At 43.4% G+C, this 17,543-nt stretch overlaps 1 protein-coding gene across 1 annotated transcript in view; it reads right to left on the minus strand.

Moving 5' to 3' along the window:
- Positions 1-17,543, minus strand: part of zswim8 (zinc finger, SWIM-type containing 8) — a 204,645-nt gene that overhangs the window by 131,502 nt on the left and 55,600 nt on the right. The gene's annotated exons all lie outside the window — the stretch shown is intronic.

Here is a 17,543-nt window from a genome sequence, read left to right on the forward strand (position 1 = left end):
GTTGTGGTTTTACTAAACACATGTAACCTGACCAATAGGAAAGACAGTTTTTTTTGCCCGGCAACCACATAACAATGACCGATTTCTGTCCTCCATACAGTTACAGTTACAGCGAGTAGAGTATGACTTGTCGTACAGAACTTGTAAGTCGCTTTGGATAAAAGCGTCAGCTAAATGACTAAATATAAATGTAAATGTAGAGTACATGTACGATGCATCTTAGGCCACCACCACCGTTTATCCCTCTGTACAGCTCCACACATCCCGTTTCCATTAGAGTGCGCTTAAAGGGATAGTCCCAAGATTTTGAATAGGCTTATTCCTTTCAGTCTATACAAAAAAAGCAGTGGCAACAGTGTTTTTTCAGGCACTGGAAGCAGAATCTTCACTGTAAAGGCTCATGCATAACTTCTCTTCTCTTGTCTATTAACCTCTTAACGTGCAACTCTTGAGGACGATTTGCCCACCGGCGCGACACGCCACTTTGGCGACCTCTAGCGGCTCAGGTGTGCATATTTTTTTATACAATATATAGATCGAAATAAAGCCCTATTTGTTGCCTGTCGATTGAGTTCAGCGGTTCACCTGTTCTGCTCTATGGGATGACCTCATTGTCACCTTGAAAGCTTCCGCTACATGCACCTTCACTTGTCCGGCCACGCCCACTCATGCATATAAGCGAGGGGTGTGACCGTGCTTCTTCCTTCCTTCATCTTTCACTTCCGGAAGTGTTTTTCGCTATAGGTACACGTCAGCAAGCTTTAGATTAGGTTTTTGTGTTGCTACTTTTTATTAAAAAAGGCATCACCATCGGGACCTGGGAAATATTTTTCAGGGCTCCACCAGCGATTCTCCGTCGCGACCTCCTCCGTGCGCCACGGGGGTTCCTTTCTCCAACGTTCGTGGCGAGAGGGTGAGCCCCGGCGGCATGCAGAGCTGGGTGCGCACCGCCCGGAGGCTGTTGAGCGCCCCTCTTCAATGAGGAGGCCCTCCGGCGTCCCCATCGGGAGGCCCCCGACCAGCCCGGGCGCGGCCTCTTTGATGGCGGATAATTTGCGGTGCAAACTCTCCGCTTCTGCTCGCTCCCGCCGTTCGGTGATGAGCGAATGCAGCGGGTGGTCTGGCGACGGAGTAGAGTACGCGGGATCGGCGGCGTTCGGTTCTGCGGAAGAGCTGGCACCGGAGGGAGGTTCCCTGTTTCCTCTCCATTGCATCTGATGGAGACTGAAGATTATATGGAGGGGGCGGGGGAATTTCTCTTCGACGGGCCCTGGTTCCACACAGGGAAGCCTCGCAAAAGGAGTCAGGGTTCGAGTCCCCAGCTCCGTGGCGGGACGCCTCTTCGACAGTGTCAGGTTTCAGCTCCCGCCTGCCCAGTGGGTTCACCCTGCCGACGCCATTTCTCGTTTGTAAAGAGTCACAGGGATTCATGTGGGCGCGTTTTTTTTTTTTTTTTACAAACGTAGACCCTGAATTCACGATTGGTGGCTTGCTATCGTGTGTTTGGCTTTTTTTTTTTATCAACTTTTTTCTCCCATTTTCAATTTTTCTCCCATCCCAATTTCATATCGTCCAATTCTACCCTCCCCTGTCTCGAACGCTGATAGGCCATGCCTCCCACAAGCCGGCTGCAATGTGGACCAAGCCTTGCATCACGTGTCCCCTCCGGTACACGAGGAGGCAGCTGTCGCATCTTTTCACCTGTACAGCGCGATCTCTTGGCGGCGAGGAGTAATGCGTGGGAGGCTCACGCTGCCCCCGTCGCTTCCTAATTCTGCTGCGCAGGCGCACCAACCGACCTGTAGGAGTCGCTGTCCACAACGTCCGATCCCCACCCATCAGCTTTTCCACCCCCAACAATTGTGTTAGTATGAACGACCAGCCAAGCTGATAGCAATGCGGAGAGCTGGGCTCGAACCCAGCGTCTCCTGCATTGGTGGCGAGCGCCTTGCCCACTACACCACCTAGCCGCCCCCGTGTGTTTGGCTTTTCAAAGCAATGTATATCAAGGGCGGCTGGGTGGCGCAGCGGACATTACGCTCGTCACCAACGCAAGAGACACCGGTGTCGAATACGGCTGTCAGCGTTGCCTCCGGCTTGGGCCGGCCGTCATACTGACTCAATTGGCAGAGTTAGCGGGAGGGGAGTCGAAGGGTGGTAGTCTGGTCGTTGTAAACAGCGACTCCTACAGGTCGGTCAGGGCACCTGCACAGCAAAGACAGGAAAATGGTGGGGGCAGTGTGAGCCTCCTACACATTACTCCGCGCTGGCAGGTGAAAAGAAGTGACTGGCTGCTTCCACATGTATCGGAGGGGACATGTGATGGGCTTCTATCCTCCCTACGACCGGCCAGTGGGGGGCACATGCGAGCAACGATCAGGGGAGGGGAGGGGAGAATTGGCACGGCTAAATTGGGATGGGAGAAAAATTTAAGAAAAAGTGGATACAAAACAAAAAGATTCGGGAAGGAAGAAGCACGGTCACACGCACCCCTCACTATACATGCATGGGCGGGAGTGGACATGGCCGGACAAGTGAAGGTGCATGTAGCGGAAGCTTTCAAGGTCACAATAGGTGACAATGAGATCATCCCATAGAGCAGAACGCTAACAAGAACTCATGTAACTAGGGTTATAGGATAACCTTCGTTCTCGAGTTACATGAAATACCACTCCCGAGCCTCTACCTCCGTCAATCATTTGGCAATCTCGAAAACTATTGGACAGGGTTGAAAGGAATGAGTGTGGCTTTCCAATGATACCCCACGTGGGAATGAGCGAATCAGGGATCTAGGTGAAAAGTCACGAGCGCAAACAGGAAGAGAAATGTCCACGGAATGCATTGGAGAGTCAATAAGAAAATAGTTTTCTGCAGCCTTTTTTCTGTTTTTCACTTTTTTACCAAAATCGCTCCGTCCTAATCACTAATTTCGGAACAGATTTAAAAAAAAATTTTGGAAATACTACTTCTGGACTACTAACTACTACAGAAAAACGTGAGTAACAAGTATTCTTTTTAGGCTTGGGTGGTATGACGGTATTACGGTATACCAGGGTATTTAGAAATCCCGACGGTATTGAAAATCAATACCGTCCGTCACCGTCAAAATCACAGATGCGCTTCAGTTTATTTTACAGTGAAACGGAGTTTTGAGTGTAGTGCACACACGCGCCAGCAGAGGGCGAGACCAGTCCTCACTAGTGGAGCGAGTGGGTCACAACGGTGTTCACGTTTTACGGTAATGTTGCGACAGTGCTGTGAAAATACCGTAAAGCGTTGTGACGAGAGTTGGTGTGTGTTGTTGTGGTGCACTAGTGGAGCAAGCAAATAATCCGTCTCTTATTATATGTGAACTAAAGAGTACAAGGCTTACACAACAGCCCCCACCCGCTTTTTTATTGTATTTGTACCGTCCTGTACTATCCGCTGTCAGCTGTTTATCGCTCTGTGAGCTTGATTAGCTAGCGTTAGCTCACGTTAACTAGCGTTAGCTCTGCGGCTAATCTTAGATTACCCTGAACTAAATCAATGACTGCTGAGAGCTGTCGCGCGGAAATAGGCTGTCTATTGCCATTCTCTAAGACAAACTCTAACCTTAACCAGCTCCTTAACAGCGCCTAAACTTAACCCTTTAACCTTAAGCAACTCCGAAACTATGCCTAACCTTAACCTTAACCATGCCTAACCTTAACCATAAGGCATAACCAACTCCGAAAGAATATTGCCATTCTCTAAGACAAACTCTAACCTTAACCAGCTCCTTAACAGCGCCTAAACTTAACCTTTCTAACCATAACCAACTCCGAAACAATGCCTAACCTTAACCAACTCCGAAACAATGCTTAAAGTTAACATGCCTAAACTTAACGGCGAACGAATGCACGTTAAAAAAAATTATAATAATTTGAAGGGAATCGAACTCGCCAGCAACGGACGGTAGGATCCACACCAATGCAACACTGCCAATTGAGCTATTTCTGGATAGTGAAAAAGGGCGTATTACTACATAATGTCGGCGTCCTGAGGCTGCCGCGCGAGCGTGGCCGCGCCTGTCACGTGCCTGTCGGGGCCAATCAGGCCTACCCCGGAAGTAACTTATAGTTGCGGAACAGTAACAGGCCACCGGAAGGGCACGCGATGGTATCTACTGCGCATGGGCGTTTTCGCAACAACGGCTAGCGTGCTGACTACACGCTGTTGTCGATTCGTTTTTTTTGCGTATCTCCAAACGCAAACACAATTTTGCGTTTCAGCCGTATCCACAAAAAAACGCCAAAAAACGCATTTCTGTGTAATAGGGACATCAAACGTCGTCAAAAACGTATAAAAAAACGCCAGGAATACACTAGTCTAACCATGTGTTGTCAAGTTATTGTTATAAGGACCCCAGTCCAAGCTACAACAGTCTGCATTCCCTTAACAATTGTTTGTATTGAGCCGTATTGTATTGTACCCATATGCAATATGTTAAATAAAGTTTACATCCATTCATTCTGCTAGCATTACCGATTGCATGAGCAGCTGGCTAACGTGAGCTATCAGGATTCAGACCCTGTTAGCTCAGAGCTCCTCTTTCAACTTAACAAGCATTAAACAAAATGGCCCAGTCATCTATTCACCTTTGTTTAATACACACAGCGTTGTCTCTAATGTTATCCAACTACTGATAGCTCGCAATATCAGTTTTGGTGCTGGCTAAGTAGCGTGAGCTAACGTTAGCTTCTAGCCACAATGCTATATTGTTATAATGGCATACTCCATTGACGTTAGCATGCAGCTAACAATGCTACCGATCGTTTTTTAGACTAAACTATCCGCTCTTGGTGGTCACTTGTGTTGATGTTAGTTTTGTTTCATCAACAAATGACAGGCAGAACACACAGTGAATGTATCCGTTTTGTTTATTGCACTTTTATTAGGCTTTGCTGAAAAAGAATTGCTGCATTGAGTAAATAGGCAAGATGGTGGCGCGGCATAGGCACCTGCCTTATTGACATTTTCTTTGCTGGAGCTTCCAGGAAGTGTATTGGCACATTCGTTCTGATTGGTTGAAATTGCCTTCATGTTTGCCACCTACTGCCACCTACTGCTTTGGCAGTGTACTACATCAGTGTGCTCGGGTGACAAAAACGAAAAAAAAAAACGAAAGTGTGACTCGAGGCGCACGACGTCGCGGCGATACGCATATGAAAACAATACGAAGATGATACGAAAGGTGTAACCGCCGCCTTAGAAGGCTTCACCCCCCCCCCCCCCCCATTGACTTCCACTAGCATGCTACCAACAAATGCTTCCCATTTCGGTTTACAATAATACAAATAAGAAAGACTTCAACGCTTTTAGGTTGCGAGTTTTTAGGAATCCCATTTTAGAATTCTACCACTCTTTAGCTTCCAATGTGTTCAGTAGCCATTGTGACATTATCATTTGAATAGAGCGACGCAATAAGATCTCTGGGTTATTATGACAGAGTGGAGTGAGAGCAGACCCCCTAGCAGACAGCATTGTGAATGTGAAGGCGCTAGAGAGCCCCAGCCACACGGCCTGTAACACTGGCTGGACAGACGCTGCCAAACAGGAAATGAAAGCCAGTTTGATTTCCATTCACGTGGAAGAGATGGAACTATGGGGGGGGGCAAGGATAGTGAGCAGAGGGGATGAAGAAAGACAGAGGGGGGGGGGGGGGGACAGAGAAGATGGGAGGTAGAGGAAAGTGAAGAAATGGTGTTGGGCGAGAGGAGGAGGACGGGAAAGAGAGAGAGCAGGAAAGAGGGGTGGAGAGAGAGAGCGGCCAAAAGCTTTTACCCGCTGGACCTCCTCCAGCCTTCTCAGTGAGCCAGAAGAGAATGGAGGGCAGAGAGAGAGAGAGAGAGAGAGAGAGAGAGAGAGAGAGAGAGAGAGAGAGAGAGAGAGCGAGAGATAGAGAGAGCGAGAGAGAGAAAAGAGAGTAGTAAACCAAAGACCGTTTCACTGTTCCAGATTCAATGGGACCCATTTGAGAACACCAAACTGAGTTATTAACCCAGTGAAACACACACACACCTTTAGCCTACTTTCCTCTCCCTACCAGGTCCTCTGGGAAAACACGGGTTTCCATTACCTCACAGTGAACTCTGGTTCCTTTTAAAACCCAATATCACACACACAAGGCCTTCCCTGGGCTCCTTGGGAAAACAATGAAACACAGCGCCTCAGTGCTCTTCTCTTCATAACCCATTCAGACCTCTTAATCCAAGCCTTGGGGCGGCAGCAGAGAGACTAAAGGGGACAGCATGCAGACTGTGGAAGCGGGTCCGTAAGAACAAAATGACCCAGTTGCAGAGGATACAAAGCTCAGTAGTGGCTTTGGCCACCGGATTGCTAGCCGACCTAGTCGGATTCTCAATGCGGCTCCCAATGCGATATTATCTATGACTGGTGTGGAGCTGCAGTATACTTGTGGCAATATAATCAACTCAGTTTCCATTTTAGACACGTCCGCCTTTTGGTTTCAGTATACATTACATGTCAAGTGTCTCTACAACTAGGGCTGACTAATAGTCATAGGACTTTGTCAACCGATTGGTTGATTTCATTGACAAATCTGTAAAATGTGTGTTTCCCATGTGCAATAATGCAGAAGGACCTCTTTAAATCTAGTAACAGAGATGTGCTTATGATTTGTCAGGAAATAACTCATTCAGCATGGGGGGAAAAGCATGAAGAAAAAGACTAAGTGACTAACAAAGTCTTGGTAAACTAAGACCAAACAGACTGATTAATGGCCGAAGAGGGAACAGCCATGTTTCTAACCAATCCTTTGGTCGTGGTGCTCAATGAGTACTGGATGACCTCAGCTGGCAACACTGCTCAGTTAGATAAATGATCCTGGTGCTTCATGATGCCAGTCTGATCGGGGCACAGAGCTTGGCACTTGGTTGGGTTGGGCTGAAATGGCTCTTAAGATCCCAGGGGAACAGGTATAAATCATTCCTGCCCGCTGGCAGCTTCATTCAAGGACCCAGGAAATGGCTGGGGGAAGTGTTAATAAAGAAGCCTTCCTCCACCATCAAGGATAAATCCATTTTTCTGTTACCTTATCAGTCCTTTTACACAAAGGATCTTTTGAAAGTAGTAAGTTCTAAAACATATATTTAAGCATTATGCCTCAATTCCACTCCATTTAGCTCTAATAAATTATTGAGGAATAATGATGTGTCGTAGGTATTGGCAGGTGAAAGGTATAATTAATTGAAGTACCCAGTAGTTAAAGATGGTAGTTTGACAAAGGTTGTAGTATGACAAAGTGAAAGAGGTAGTTTGTTTGGCTTCTTAAATGGTGATTGGTTGAAAAGAAACAGAGGTAAAACAATAGAGTGAAGAGTTCCCTTGAAGTAATTGGTCTAAAAATGAACACCAGATGACTGCCTATAGGCCACACTACAGTAACTACCAATTCAACACCAGTGCAAAACCTCATTATATCACCTTAGAAATATTTCCAAACTCTGTCCCACTATAAACCTGTCAGATGCAGAGAAGCTTATCCATGCCTTTGTCTCCTCAAGACTGGACTACTATAACGGACTCTTCATCAGGATTCCTGGCAAGAGTATCCAGAAGCTGCAATACATCCAAAACAGCACTGCCAGGATCCTGATGAGAGTCCATAAACATGAGCACATAACCCCCATCCTCCACTCACTACATTGGCTCCCAGTCTCATCCCGAATCAATTACAAAATTGAGGAAGGGTGGAGCAGAGAGGGAGAAAACAAAAAAAAGAAAGGCCCTTGTAGGAGATGCTGTTAAATCCGGCAACATTTATCAAATGTTTTCTTGTACCAAGAAGGTCAAGGGACCACCAGGTTAGTCAGTGATAAAAATAAACATGTGGATGTTAGCTAGCTAATGTTACAATTAAGGTTGTCAAAGTTAACACGGTATTAACGCCCCATTCTATTAACGCCACTATTCTTTTTAACTCACGATTAACTTTTTAGAAAGAAATAATCATTTTTTTTAACTAGACTTCACTCAGGTGTATTATTGATACTCTCATTGATACTATGTTTGTTTCTGACTCAAAGTGTGTGTGTGTGTGTGTGAGAGAGAGAGAGAGAGAGAGAGAGAGAGAGAGAGAGGGGGGGGTGAGAGAGATGAGGAAGTGGCAAGAGAGAAAGAGAGCTGGGAGTGTGTGTGAGAGAGAGAGAGAGAGAGAGAGAGAGAGGGGGGGGGTGAGTACTCAGCCCTTGTGTGGGTGAATGTAACAAGTTCCTAACGTTTTCTTTCCCCTATTATTTCATGCACACTTTATTCATTGTTTTAAATTATTATTCTCGTTATTTTGTGCATCACTCGGTTTTGAATTTTTTTTTTATCTACTTTTTCTCCCATTTTCTATTTCTTCTCCCATCCGAATTTCATATCGTCCAATTCTACCCTCGCCTGTCTCGAACGTTGTTAGGCCATGCCTCCCACAAGCTGGCTGCAATGTGGACTAAGCCTTACATCACGTGTCCCCTCCGGTACTCGAGGAAGCAGCAGTCGCATCTTTTCACCTGCACAGCGCGATCTCTCAGCGTCGGGGGTCTGCGTTTGGAGGGCACGCTGCCCCCGTCGCTTCCTGATTCTGCTGCGCAGGTGCACCAACCGACCTGTAGGAGTCGATGTCCACAACGTCCGATCCCCACCCATCAGCTTCCCACCCCCTAATACTGCCAATTGTATTAGTATGAACAACCAGCCAAGCTGATAGCAATGCAGAGAGCTGGGCTCGAACCCAGCGTCTCCTGCATTGGTGGTGAGCGCCTTGCCCACTGCACCACCTAGCCGCCCGACTGTTTTTAATTTGATGCAAATTTGCAATGCATGTGTTAAATGGCTGCATAAAGCAAGCATTTGTTGACTCTCATGTTGATAAGAGTATTACTTGAAAAATATCCGTTTAACACATTGACCGCCGGGGGTTGTGCCCATCTTATACCCCTCTCTGCCACTGTTAAAAGCCTATGTTTACCTTCTTTGCAGGGCTATAACTTTTTAAATTGTATTGCTATATTGACATTACTATGGCCCATTCAACATCGATTATCTATCGTTCAGGATGTGGGAACGTTATACTTTTTCATTCATACATTGTTGTGTTAATACCGTCTAGAATATAAGTATGTTTTTAAGCTTTTCTGCTGTAATTCCAAAAATGCTAGTTAGAGGCCCAAACGCATATGATAGATTATCGATTGGCATTTCATTTTTATGTTTGTATCCAGACCCCAGGAAGAATAATCGCTGCTGAGACAGTGACTAATGGGGATCTGAAATAAAGAAATAAAACGGTTCCTATTTGGATACTTGATTCTGATTCAAGAGCTACTTCTAAGCCAAGATTTCAAGATTCAAGAGGTTTATTTGTCACATACATACCAGGGCATACAGTGAAATGTGGGTGGCCATGCCTGCTTTGATTGTGCAATAAGTAAGGGATAATGTATAGCTACGAGGTCAGTGTCGCAAAATAATTTACCAACAGAGTTTAGAATACCGAGGCGCCTCGCCGACAATGACCGAGTATAGCTATACATTATCCCGCTTATTACATGACTAACTTACTAACAATATACCTAATTCATTTTACACCATCGACAAGACAAGATCAAATGCAGACGCAGTTCTGTTCTGTCGCTTCACGCTGTCATCGCCGGCAGCCGGCAGGTGTGTCTGATTGCACTGATGCAGTGTGTGTCAGTGGGCTTGATTGCTCCAGCTGCGAACAGCGGTCATTATTGCTCGGCAGAGGTCCGTTATCGAGTAATAACGGACCTCTGCAGAGCTCTATTGACCAATCACAATCAGGGAACAAACTTAACTTTTTGACTTACCAGCCATTTGGCTGGTAGATTTTAAAAACTACCAGCCGATCAGATTTTTTACCAGCCAAAAATTATAAATAGCTTTTTAGTATATCGCCATGTGTTATTATTACTATATAATACTCTCATATGCTATTTTCAATTAATATCATAAGGAATATTAGCATAATTTTGAGTGGACTGAAGGAATGAGTCAGCGTTAATAGTTTTAAATGCAAATAATTTATTGAAACACAGAAGTGGGGTCAGGACACACACACACACAGTTTCAACTCACCACCCCTGCATCATATTGTAGTCGGTCTTCAAACTTCCACTCCTCTCGAAACTTTTTTATATTTGAATATCAACATTATCTGTCCATCCTCAGTAATCCTCAGTTTACTATAATATACTCCTGTTCTGAGTCCTGACTAGTGTCTTCGTTGTCTTTCCAAACGCACGCACGCACACACACAGGGAAGGGGAGAGTGCCCCCCTATTTCCCTTTCCCCAGTCCACACTTTGTCTGCTGTTCTCTATGGCTCTGCGCCTCTGCCTCTGATCAGGATTAGCTTGTTAGCTTACGCTAACGTTGTAGTGATTGTAATGGTACATAAACGTTAATTTCGGGCGATGTGGGCATAAAGGAATGGCGACGGTACAAAGCATGTAGATGCATTTGACCCGTTGTGAGAAGAAAAAAAACACCACAGACTTATTTCGGGACGTGTAGGCGCACTGCTGTGTTAACGCTGCTCTGCTTTCAGAAACACGGACTGGGCGGATATCATATGACTCGCGGAGTTGCTACAGGGTTTTCAAAATAAGAGTATCATATGAACCTGAACGTTGCTAGCTGCCGGAGCCCAGATATTATGACTGGAGCTGCGCTTGGGGCGGAAATGAGACCCGCACAGGATTTTCAAAATAAGAGTATCGATATGAACTACACGCCAGATGGCAGGCAGACCTATAATTTTTAATCGCCAAACCTTAAATCTACAGGCCATTGGCGCTTGGCGGGTGGCTATTTTGTTCCCTGATCACAATCAAGCATTTCGGCAAATGTTAAAACGCCATGTAATAATATTAAATAATAAAATAGACATAATAAACGGGTAATAAAATAGACATAAAATAGGCATGCTAAAGTCCTGAGATAGTGCAATACAATGTTAGCTACGGATTTAAGGCACTGGGTCCTATGTACACTACTATACAATATACAGTTTTTACTCTATATCCTTATGCTATACTTGCTATTTCTAAACTATACTATACCACATCAGTTCTTTCCTTAAAGTGACCTTTATTTTCCGCGTTCCTTTAAAGTGTCCTTTCCATTTTGTTTAAAGTGACCGTTTGTGTGTGAGCGAATGCAGCATGTGTTGTGTGTGTGGTATGTGTGTGCTGATGAGACTGCAAGTGCTTTTGTTCTGGGAAGATTTGAGCTGGATTATAATGTTTTGTTCACAGCTGTGGTGGTCCACCAGGGCTGAATGAATGTAGAAGGAAACGTTGCTGAATCAACCGATCACAGGTCAGCGTGTTTATATCACTCGCCTCACTCCCCTAGAGCCATATGAAATCCGTTTTATTATTTTCCAAATTCCATTTTATTTTTTCCCAAATTCCATTTTTTCCGTTTTAATATTTCAGAATTCTGTATTTTGCCTTTTATGCTCATTTTACCATCAGAAATAGTGTCTAATAAGTGGGAATGAATAAATGTCCACAATTGAATAAGATATAACAGTCCATTTAATGTGTTTAAGTGCTGCAACTCAGAAATACAGTTCAATTTTACACAATATTTTTCAAATATTGTGACAAAATAAAAATACATATTTCAAGTGTAAACAATAGATACAGCTAGCTACTACTGACATTATCACAATGACAATGTCAGTAACCTAGCTATATCTATTATATTGTGATGAAATATAGTAATGCATAATTTAGGCACCTTTAGTTTAGTTTATTTAGTTTATAAAGGACAGTGTATAATGGCAATCGTTTGCATTAAACAAATGGATGGGTGCACTAGATTTAGCAAGAAGCTATCATTTCCATCTATAGTCCTATGTACTGTAACGTTTCATAGCTATTTAAGTTTATTTAGATTATAAAGGGCAGTGTATAATGACAATCGTTTGCATTAAACAAATGGATGGGTGCACCAGATTTAGCTAGAACTTCTAGAAGCTATCATTTCCATAGATAGTCCTATAACGTTACATAGCTATTTAAGTGTATTTAGTTTATAAAGGGCAGTGTATAATGACAATCGTTTGCATTAAACAAATGGATGGGTGCACTAGATTTAGCTAGAAGCTAAACGTCCTAACGTTATAGCTATTTAATCACAATAGTGTCGCAAGTGTTTTTGCGGGTCCAGTCCACGGAACGTTGACAGAATTAGCAAAACACCTTATCACCGGAGGCATAAAAGTCATTAGGATACTGTAACTGAGGGGTACAATTCCCTGACTGTATTGTTAGATATGATATTTAATACCACTACCTCTTGTACTTTAACTTCTGGCCATCCAGTACATGATATAAGTATGATGAACACTTTCCCACCTGATGAAACGAATCCACACAAATGTACCAAATCGAAGGTTTAATATAGCAAAAGGTATATACAACGGTCACTTAATTACATTTATGATTTGAAATATGAAATATGCACTTTTATGGCAAATGAGTATTCGTAGGTAAATCAACATTGAATGTCCAATCTCTGGTTACGCAGGGAGTAAGTATACAACCTGGAATATTTAGGAAACGATAGCGATGGTACTTAAATGATTATAGCTGGATACACTAAGGGGGGGGGGGGTGTCCCGCTGGTTGTAAGACAGTAGGAGGGGGGGGGTTAGAGAAGCCGCTGGCGGTATCCCATCTGGCCGACGGTGTCTTGGGAGAATCCAAAGTCTTGGACACGGTGCCCACAGAACCTCGGTCCGCAGACGAATACAGCTGGACCCTCTGTGGACGGTAGCTGCCGGTCCACAACGGAGAGACGTGAGGCGACCTCACTGGTGTAGAGCGCCGTCTCACCTGGAGTCCTCTCCGGGGGGTAGTTCCAACACTCCGCAGTGTTGGCCTTTATCCATGGAATAATCAAAGCACCCAAAGCATAATCCAAGCCGTGGAAGGCTCGCCGTCGTCCGGGTAGAGTAATCCAATATACAGGTCCAGTCGCTCTTGGCCCGGAGCTCCTCGGATGCAAGCACCACTAGGGGTCTGCTCAGCCTGGTTAAGCGTCCAGATAACGTCAGGAACGATGGGGGTACTGATAACTTTAGAACTCTAACCGAACGATGCACCATACATAAATAGACTATTATTAGCTTAATAGAATACGTCCAACTCGACGGTATAGTGCCAAACTATGACTATTCAACTATTAATCTACACGATATCTCAATGCCTATTCTGGGCCAAGTAGGCCTTACTACACCACACGTGCGTCGTGGGGAGGCTTTGCGTCTGTCACTCTGTTGGAGGGTAAAGAACTGGACTAAAAGAAAGTTCTACTTTACTTGCGCCATATATATATGCGCTATGAACAAATAGTACCATTCGTATTTCGCCCGACATATTCCTGCGCGGAACCGGGGCTTGCCATGACATGTTAGGCGGCACGATTGAACTTGGACCTAGGGGGTATGGCAACCTGGCGCCAGGTTCTCGTCCAATGGTAGAATGAAACTATTATGGGCTGTTTAGTAGACTAAAGGGATATTCAGTGCATATTGTACAAGGAATATACAGGGGATATCAAACGATATACAAATACAATTAAATATATATATATAAATAAATATATATATTCGGTTTAATCTGATCCTTCACAACAGATACTGTTCTGCTCTGAATTGAGGGCTTATTGTGGAATTGTTTAGCTTCTTGACGATGTTAACACTGAAGCAGCCAGACGCTTGAGCACCGCGGCTGTGTTGTGTGTAACACGCTGTAGAGTCCCCGCCTCCCCGGTCGCGTGTGCACCAAACGTTCCACCCAAAAACGAAATTTCAGTCCAGATTAGGCCAAATTCTGCAATATTCCACGTTTTGCAGTTGATTCCATTTTTATTGGTTAATTCCGCGATTCCGTCCGCGATTCCGTGAACGCGGATTTCATATGGCTCTACTCCCCCACACTGTGTCACAACGAATGTTTTGAATTCCAAGTATTTTACCAACCAATTAATCACACCAGTCCAGCTAGGAGAGAATATGAATGGGAAACATGATAAACCGCCAACCTCTCATTGCGAAACATCACTGTAAGAGAGGTCAAGGTCGTTAGGCAAGGTTGTCTAGTGTACCGGTAGTCTATATTAAGTTGTACTTTATTGTCCTCATGGGGAAATGATTCCTCTTCATTTGACCCGACCTAACCAATTTGGAAAAAGTGGGTAGCCAAAAGGCACTCAGGGACCAACTCTAGTTGTAACGCCAGTATATTGGCCAAGGGCAATGGCAGCCCTTGTACCTAGCACAGGGCTCGACAGTGCAAGCCTTTCACTCACATTTGTGACTAAAAATAGATGTGTGAAAACCAGGACAATTATTTAGGAGCACATGTGCGAGTAAAGATTATATCCTATAAACTGACTTCAATGATCCCCCCCCCCGTATATACTGTAGGTCCAGTGTTTCCCATACTTGGGCGCCTTGCCCAGGTAGATTAAGATCCACCTAGGTAGAAAGATTCCAAGGAAGCGCAATTGTCATTTCATAATGCACACAGACCAGCGTGGACCATCATTTTAGAAGCTATGATAACTAGCTATTGAGCCCTGCATTCGACATTGCCCTGTGACAACTCCTCTGTGCAGTGAAAAATCCCAATGTGTGTGTTAGTCAGTGCCACTCCCACCAACAGCCACACAAGCAATGGGCCCAATGTGTCTAATATGCTTTGCATTCTCGCATCCAAGAACCTTTCCAGCTCTCTTTCCCCCTCTCCATCGCTCTTTCCCTCTGTCTTTCGCTCTCTCTCTACCTCTCTCTCTGTACGTTCAATGATTTTAAGTAGCCAAATGCTACGCTATAAACGTTAAGTGGATATTGATAATAAATATTTTACATCATTAGCTGAAATATTCTAAAATAATGAGTCTGCTATAAACCATTCACCCGCTCTCATTTGTGTGCGTGTACATTTTCTATAAGCTACTCTTTGTATACATTATGCTAATTAACTTTAACATAGAGGTCTGGCTATGTGAGACCATAGAGTAACAATATACTGACAGCTGACATTCATCTTTTATATTAGAGGTACCCAAATGAACAATAATCTTAGAATCAAGTTCACAGAGCACTCTACAACGCCCAGTTCATCCCCAAATGCCTCCTATTAAAGAAAACCTTTAGCTATGAAGGGGAAGATGAGCACAGAGTGAATGAATGTCACTGAGCAGTGATTTAAGGTAAACAGCTTACATTCCTTGGCAACAGTTAACTATTACCTAAGGAAGGAGACAAGAAAAGAATAGATACTAGAAAATGCATTATCATCCACAGCAATATTAAATATGTTATGATTTTAATAAGTCTCCTTTGATATATTCCTGTTATAGTGCACCAGAAACAGATGGCAGAAAGTAAAGGCACAATTTTCTGGTTAAAACAAAAACATATCTTCATGTCATGGGTTACAATACACTGACTATAGCCAAAATCTGCCATGAATGAAAGGTAGAATAGTTTTGGTTCTGGATATTTAATTTTCTCCCCCAACAAAAATATTAGAATCGGAACAGAGATTCGATGAAGAACCAAAATACGCAACCATATGAAAAATCTTTAATTTAGGAGCACCGAAATTGTATTGGCCCGGAATGAGTCAATAATAAATAAATAAAAATTATAAATATATATATATATATATATATATATATATATATATATATATATATATATTATTTAATTTTTTTGTTGGGGGGGGGGGTCAAATATTCGATCTGAACACTTTGAGTGCCAACAACGAGATTTCTCGTCCTAACTCGCCATGTGTTGAGTGCCAATGACGAGTTCTCGTTATTTAACCGTTATTTCTTTTATTAGCGATATCCATAAATTGTTCATCCATCCAGCCTGACGTTATCATTGGGAATGCCTCCGAGCTCGAAAAGGGCAAATACCGGCGCCTATCGTCTCCCGGATGGTAATGCACATCATTGGATTGGATTGAATGGCCATGTGCATCAGAAAAAAAGTCTGGTCCAGGGTTTTCCCATCTCTGGCAAGCAGTGTCGTGTTACCAGATTGACTGAGGACCCTCAGAGTAGCGTCGATTATGTGTTTCGGACTATAACATTGGATCAATAAACGCAATCAATATTTGGAATGGCAATCAGGAATTGGATTAATCTTTTTGCAGAACATCTGATGTGAGGTAAGGACTCTATTTTACCAGTATTGGGTTAATCAGATGTTTTTTTTCATAGCGATCACAACAGGTCTGTGTGTGCGTGTATGATGTTAGCGCTGACCAGGTCATGGATAATAGATTTTTCAGCCCGCTTCTCTAGCGTGCATAAGTACACATATACTATCGATAATCTAGCGTTTATTTGAAAACAATTCATAAATTAGCCGAAAAATTACAACGTGTTTTGTGTATTCCACTAAAGGGCTATTATCGTGGAATTTCTCTGAAATTACTAGAACTCTCCGAAACTATACTCGTATTCAAAACGGTATAAAACGGAAATGTACCAAGAAAAAACAATCCGTTTCGTACATGTTGACTGCAAGCAAGTCATTGATAAGCGAGGGGTGTTTTAGACCCATAGCCATAATTTAAGATATAGTTTAAGCGTTCGCAAATATCCCCGACCTCCCATTGACTAAAGCGCTGGCACTCAAGGGGTTATCTGGGCAAAGGGGCGTGGCACCCAATGTGTTAAGAACCAGCGATTTTCGAATAGCACTTTTGCTAGAAAGTCCCATCCCTAATTGTTGGTGCTCCTTACATTTTGGTGGGTGCTACAAAGTAAAACAAATTATTTCGAGCCCTGACCGTGTCATCCATGGACCATGTGTATATATATTTCAGGCAGCTTGTCCACTCAAGACCTCTTTTTCACTGCTAGACCACCATTGAAATCAATCTGCCTTGGGCACAGATACCAGCAAGACAAACTATGTAAACACGCATATCTGTCACAGGTCTTTGATGGCCCGGATACTGTACATTAATTTATATACTGTATGTAGTATATTAGTAGTCTATAGTATTACTTTATAGTGTATTATGTGATGTAAACCCACCTATCCGTAAGGGGTCTTTGACAGCCCTGGTACTGTACAGTGTATTTGTGTATTAGTAGTGTATAATATTACTTTATATATTATAGTGTAGTAGTAGACTATAGTTGTACTTTATATAGTGTGTTATGTGATGTAAACCCACCTATCTGACAGATCCTGTACAATGTCTTCGTGCAGGGGTTCTCAAACTTTCATACTGCGACGCCATTTTATTTTGGAAAATGTTTGGCGACCCCACACGTGTATTGCGTAATTTCAACATGGAAATAATGAATATCAAAATAAAAGCGCACGTTGTTGGAACTTGATCATGCATATTTATTAGCTAATGAAATTACAGCACAATGTTATTAATGTAATGAATGAATATTATCAAACGGTGTATACACATTTATAAAACGATCGAGGCATATTT

This window comes from Notolepis coatsorum, assembly GCF_963971535.1.
Source record: "Notolepis coatsorum genome assembly, chromosome: 9".
NCBI lineage: Eukaryota > Metazoa > Chordata > Actinopteri > Aulopiformes > Paralepididae > Notolepis > Notolepis coatsorum.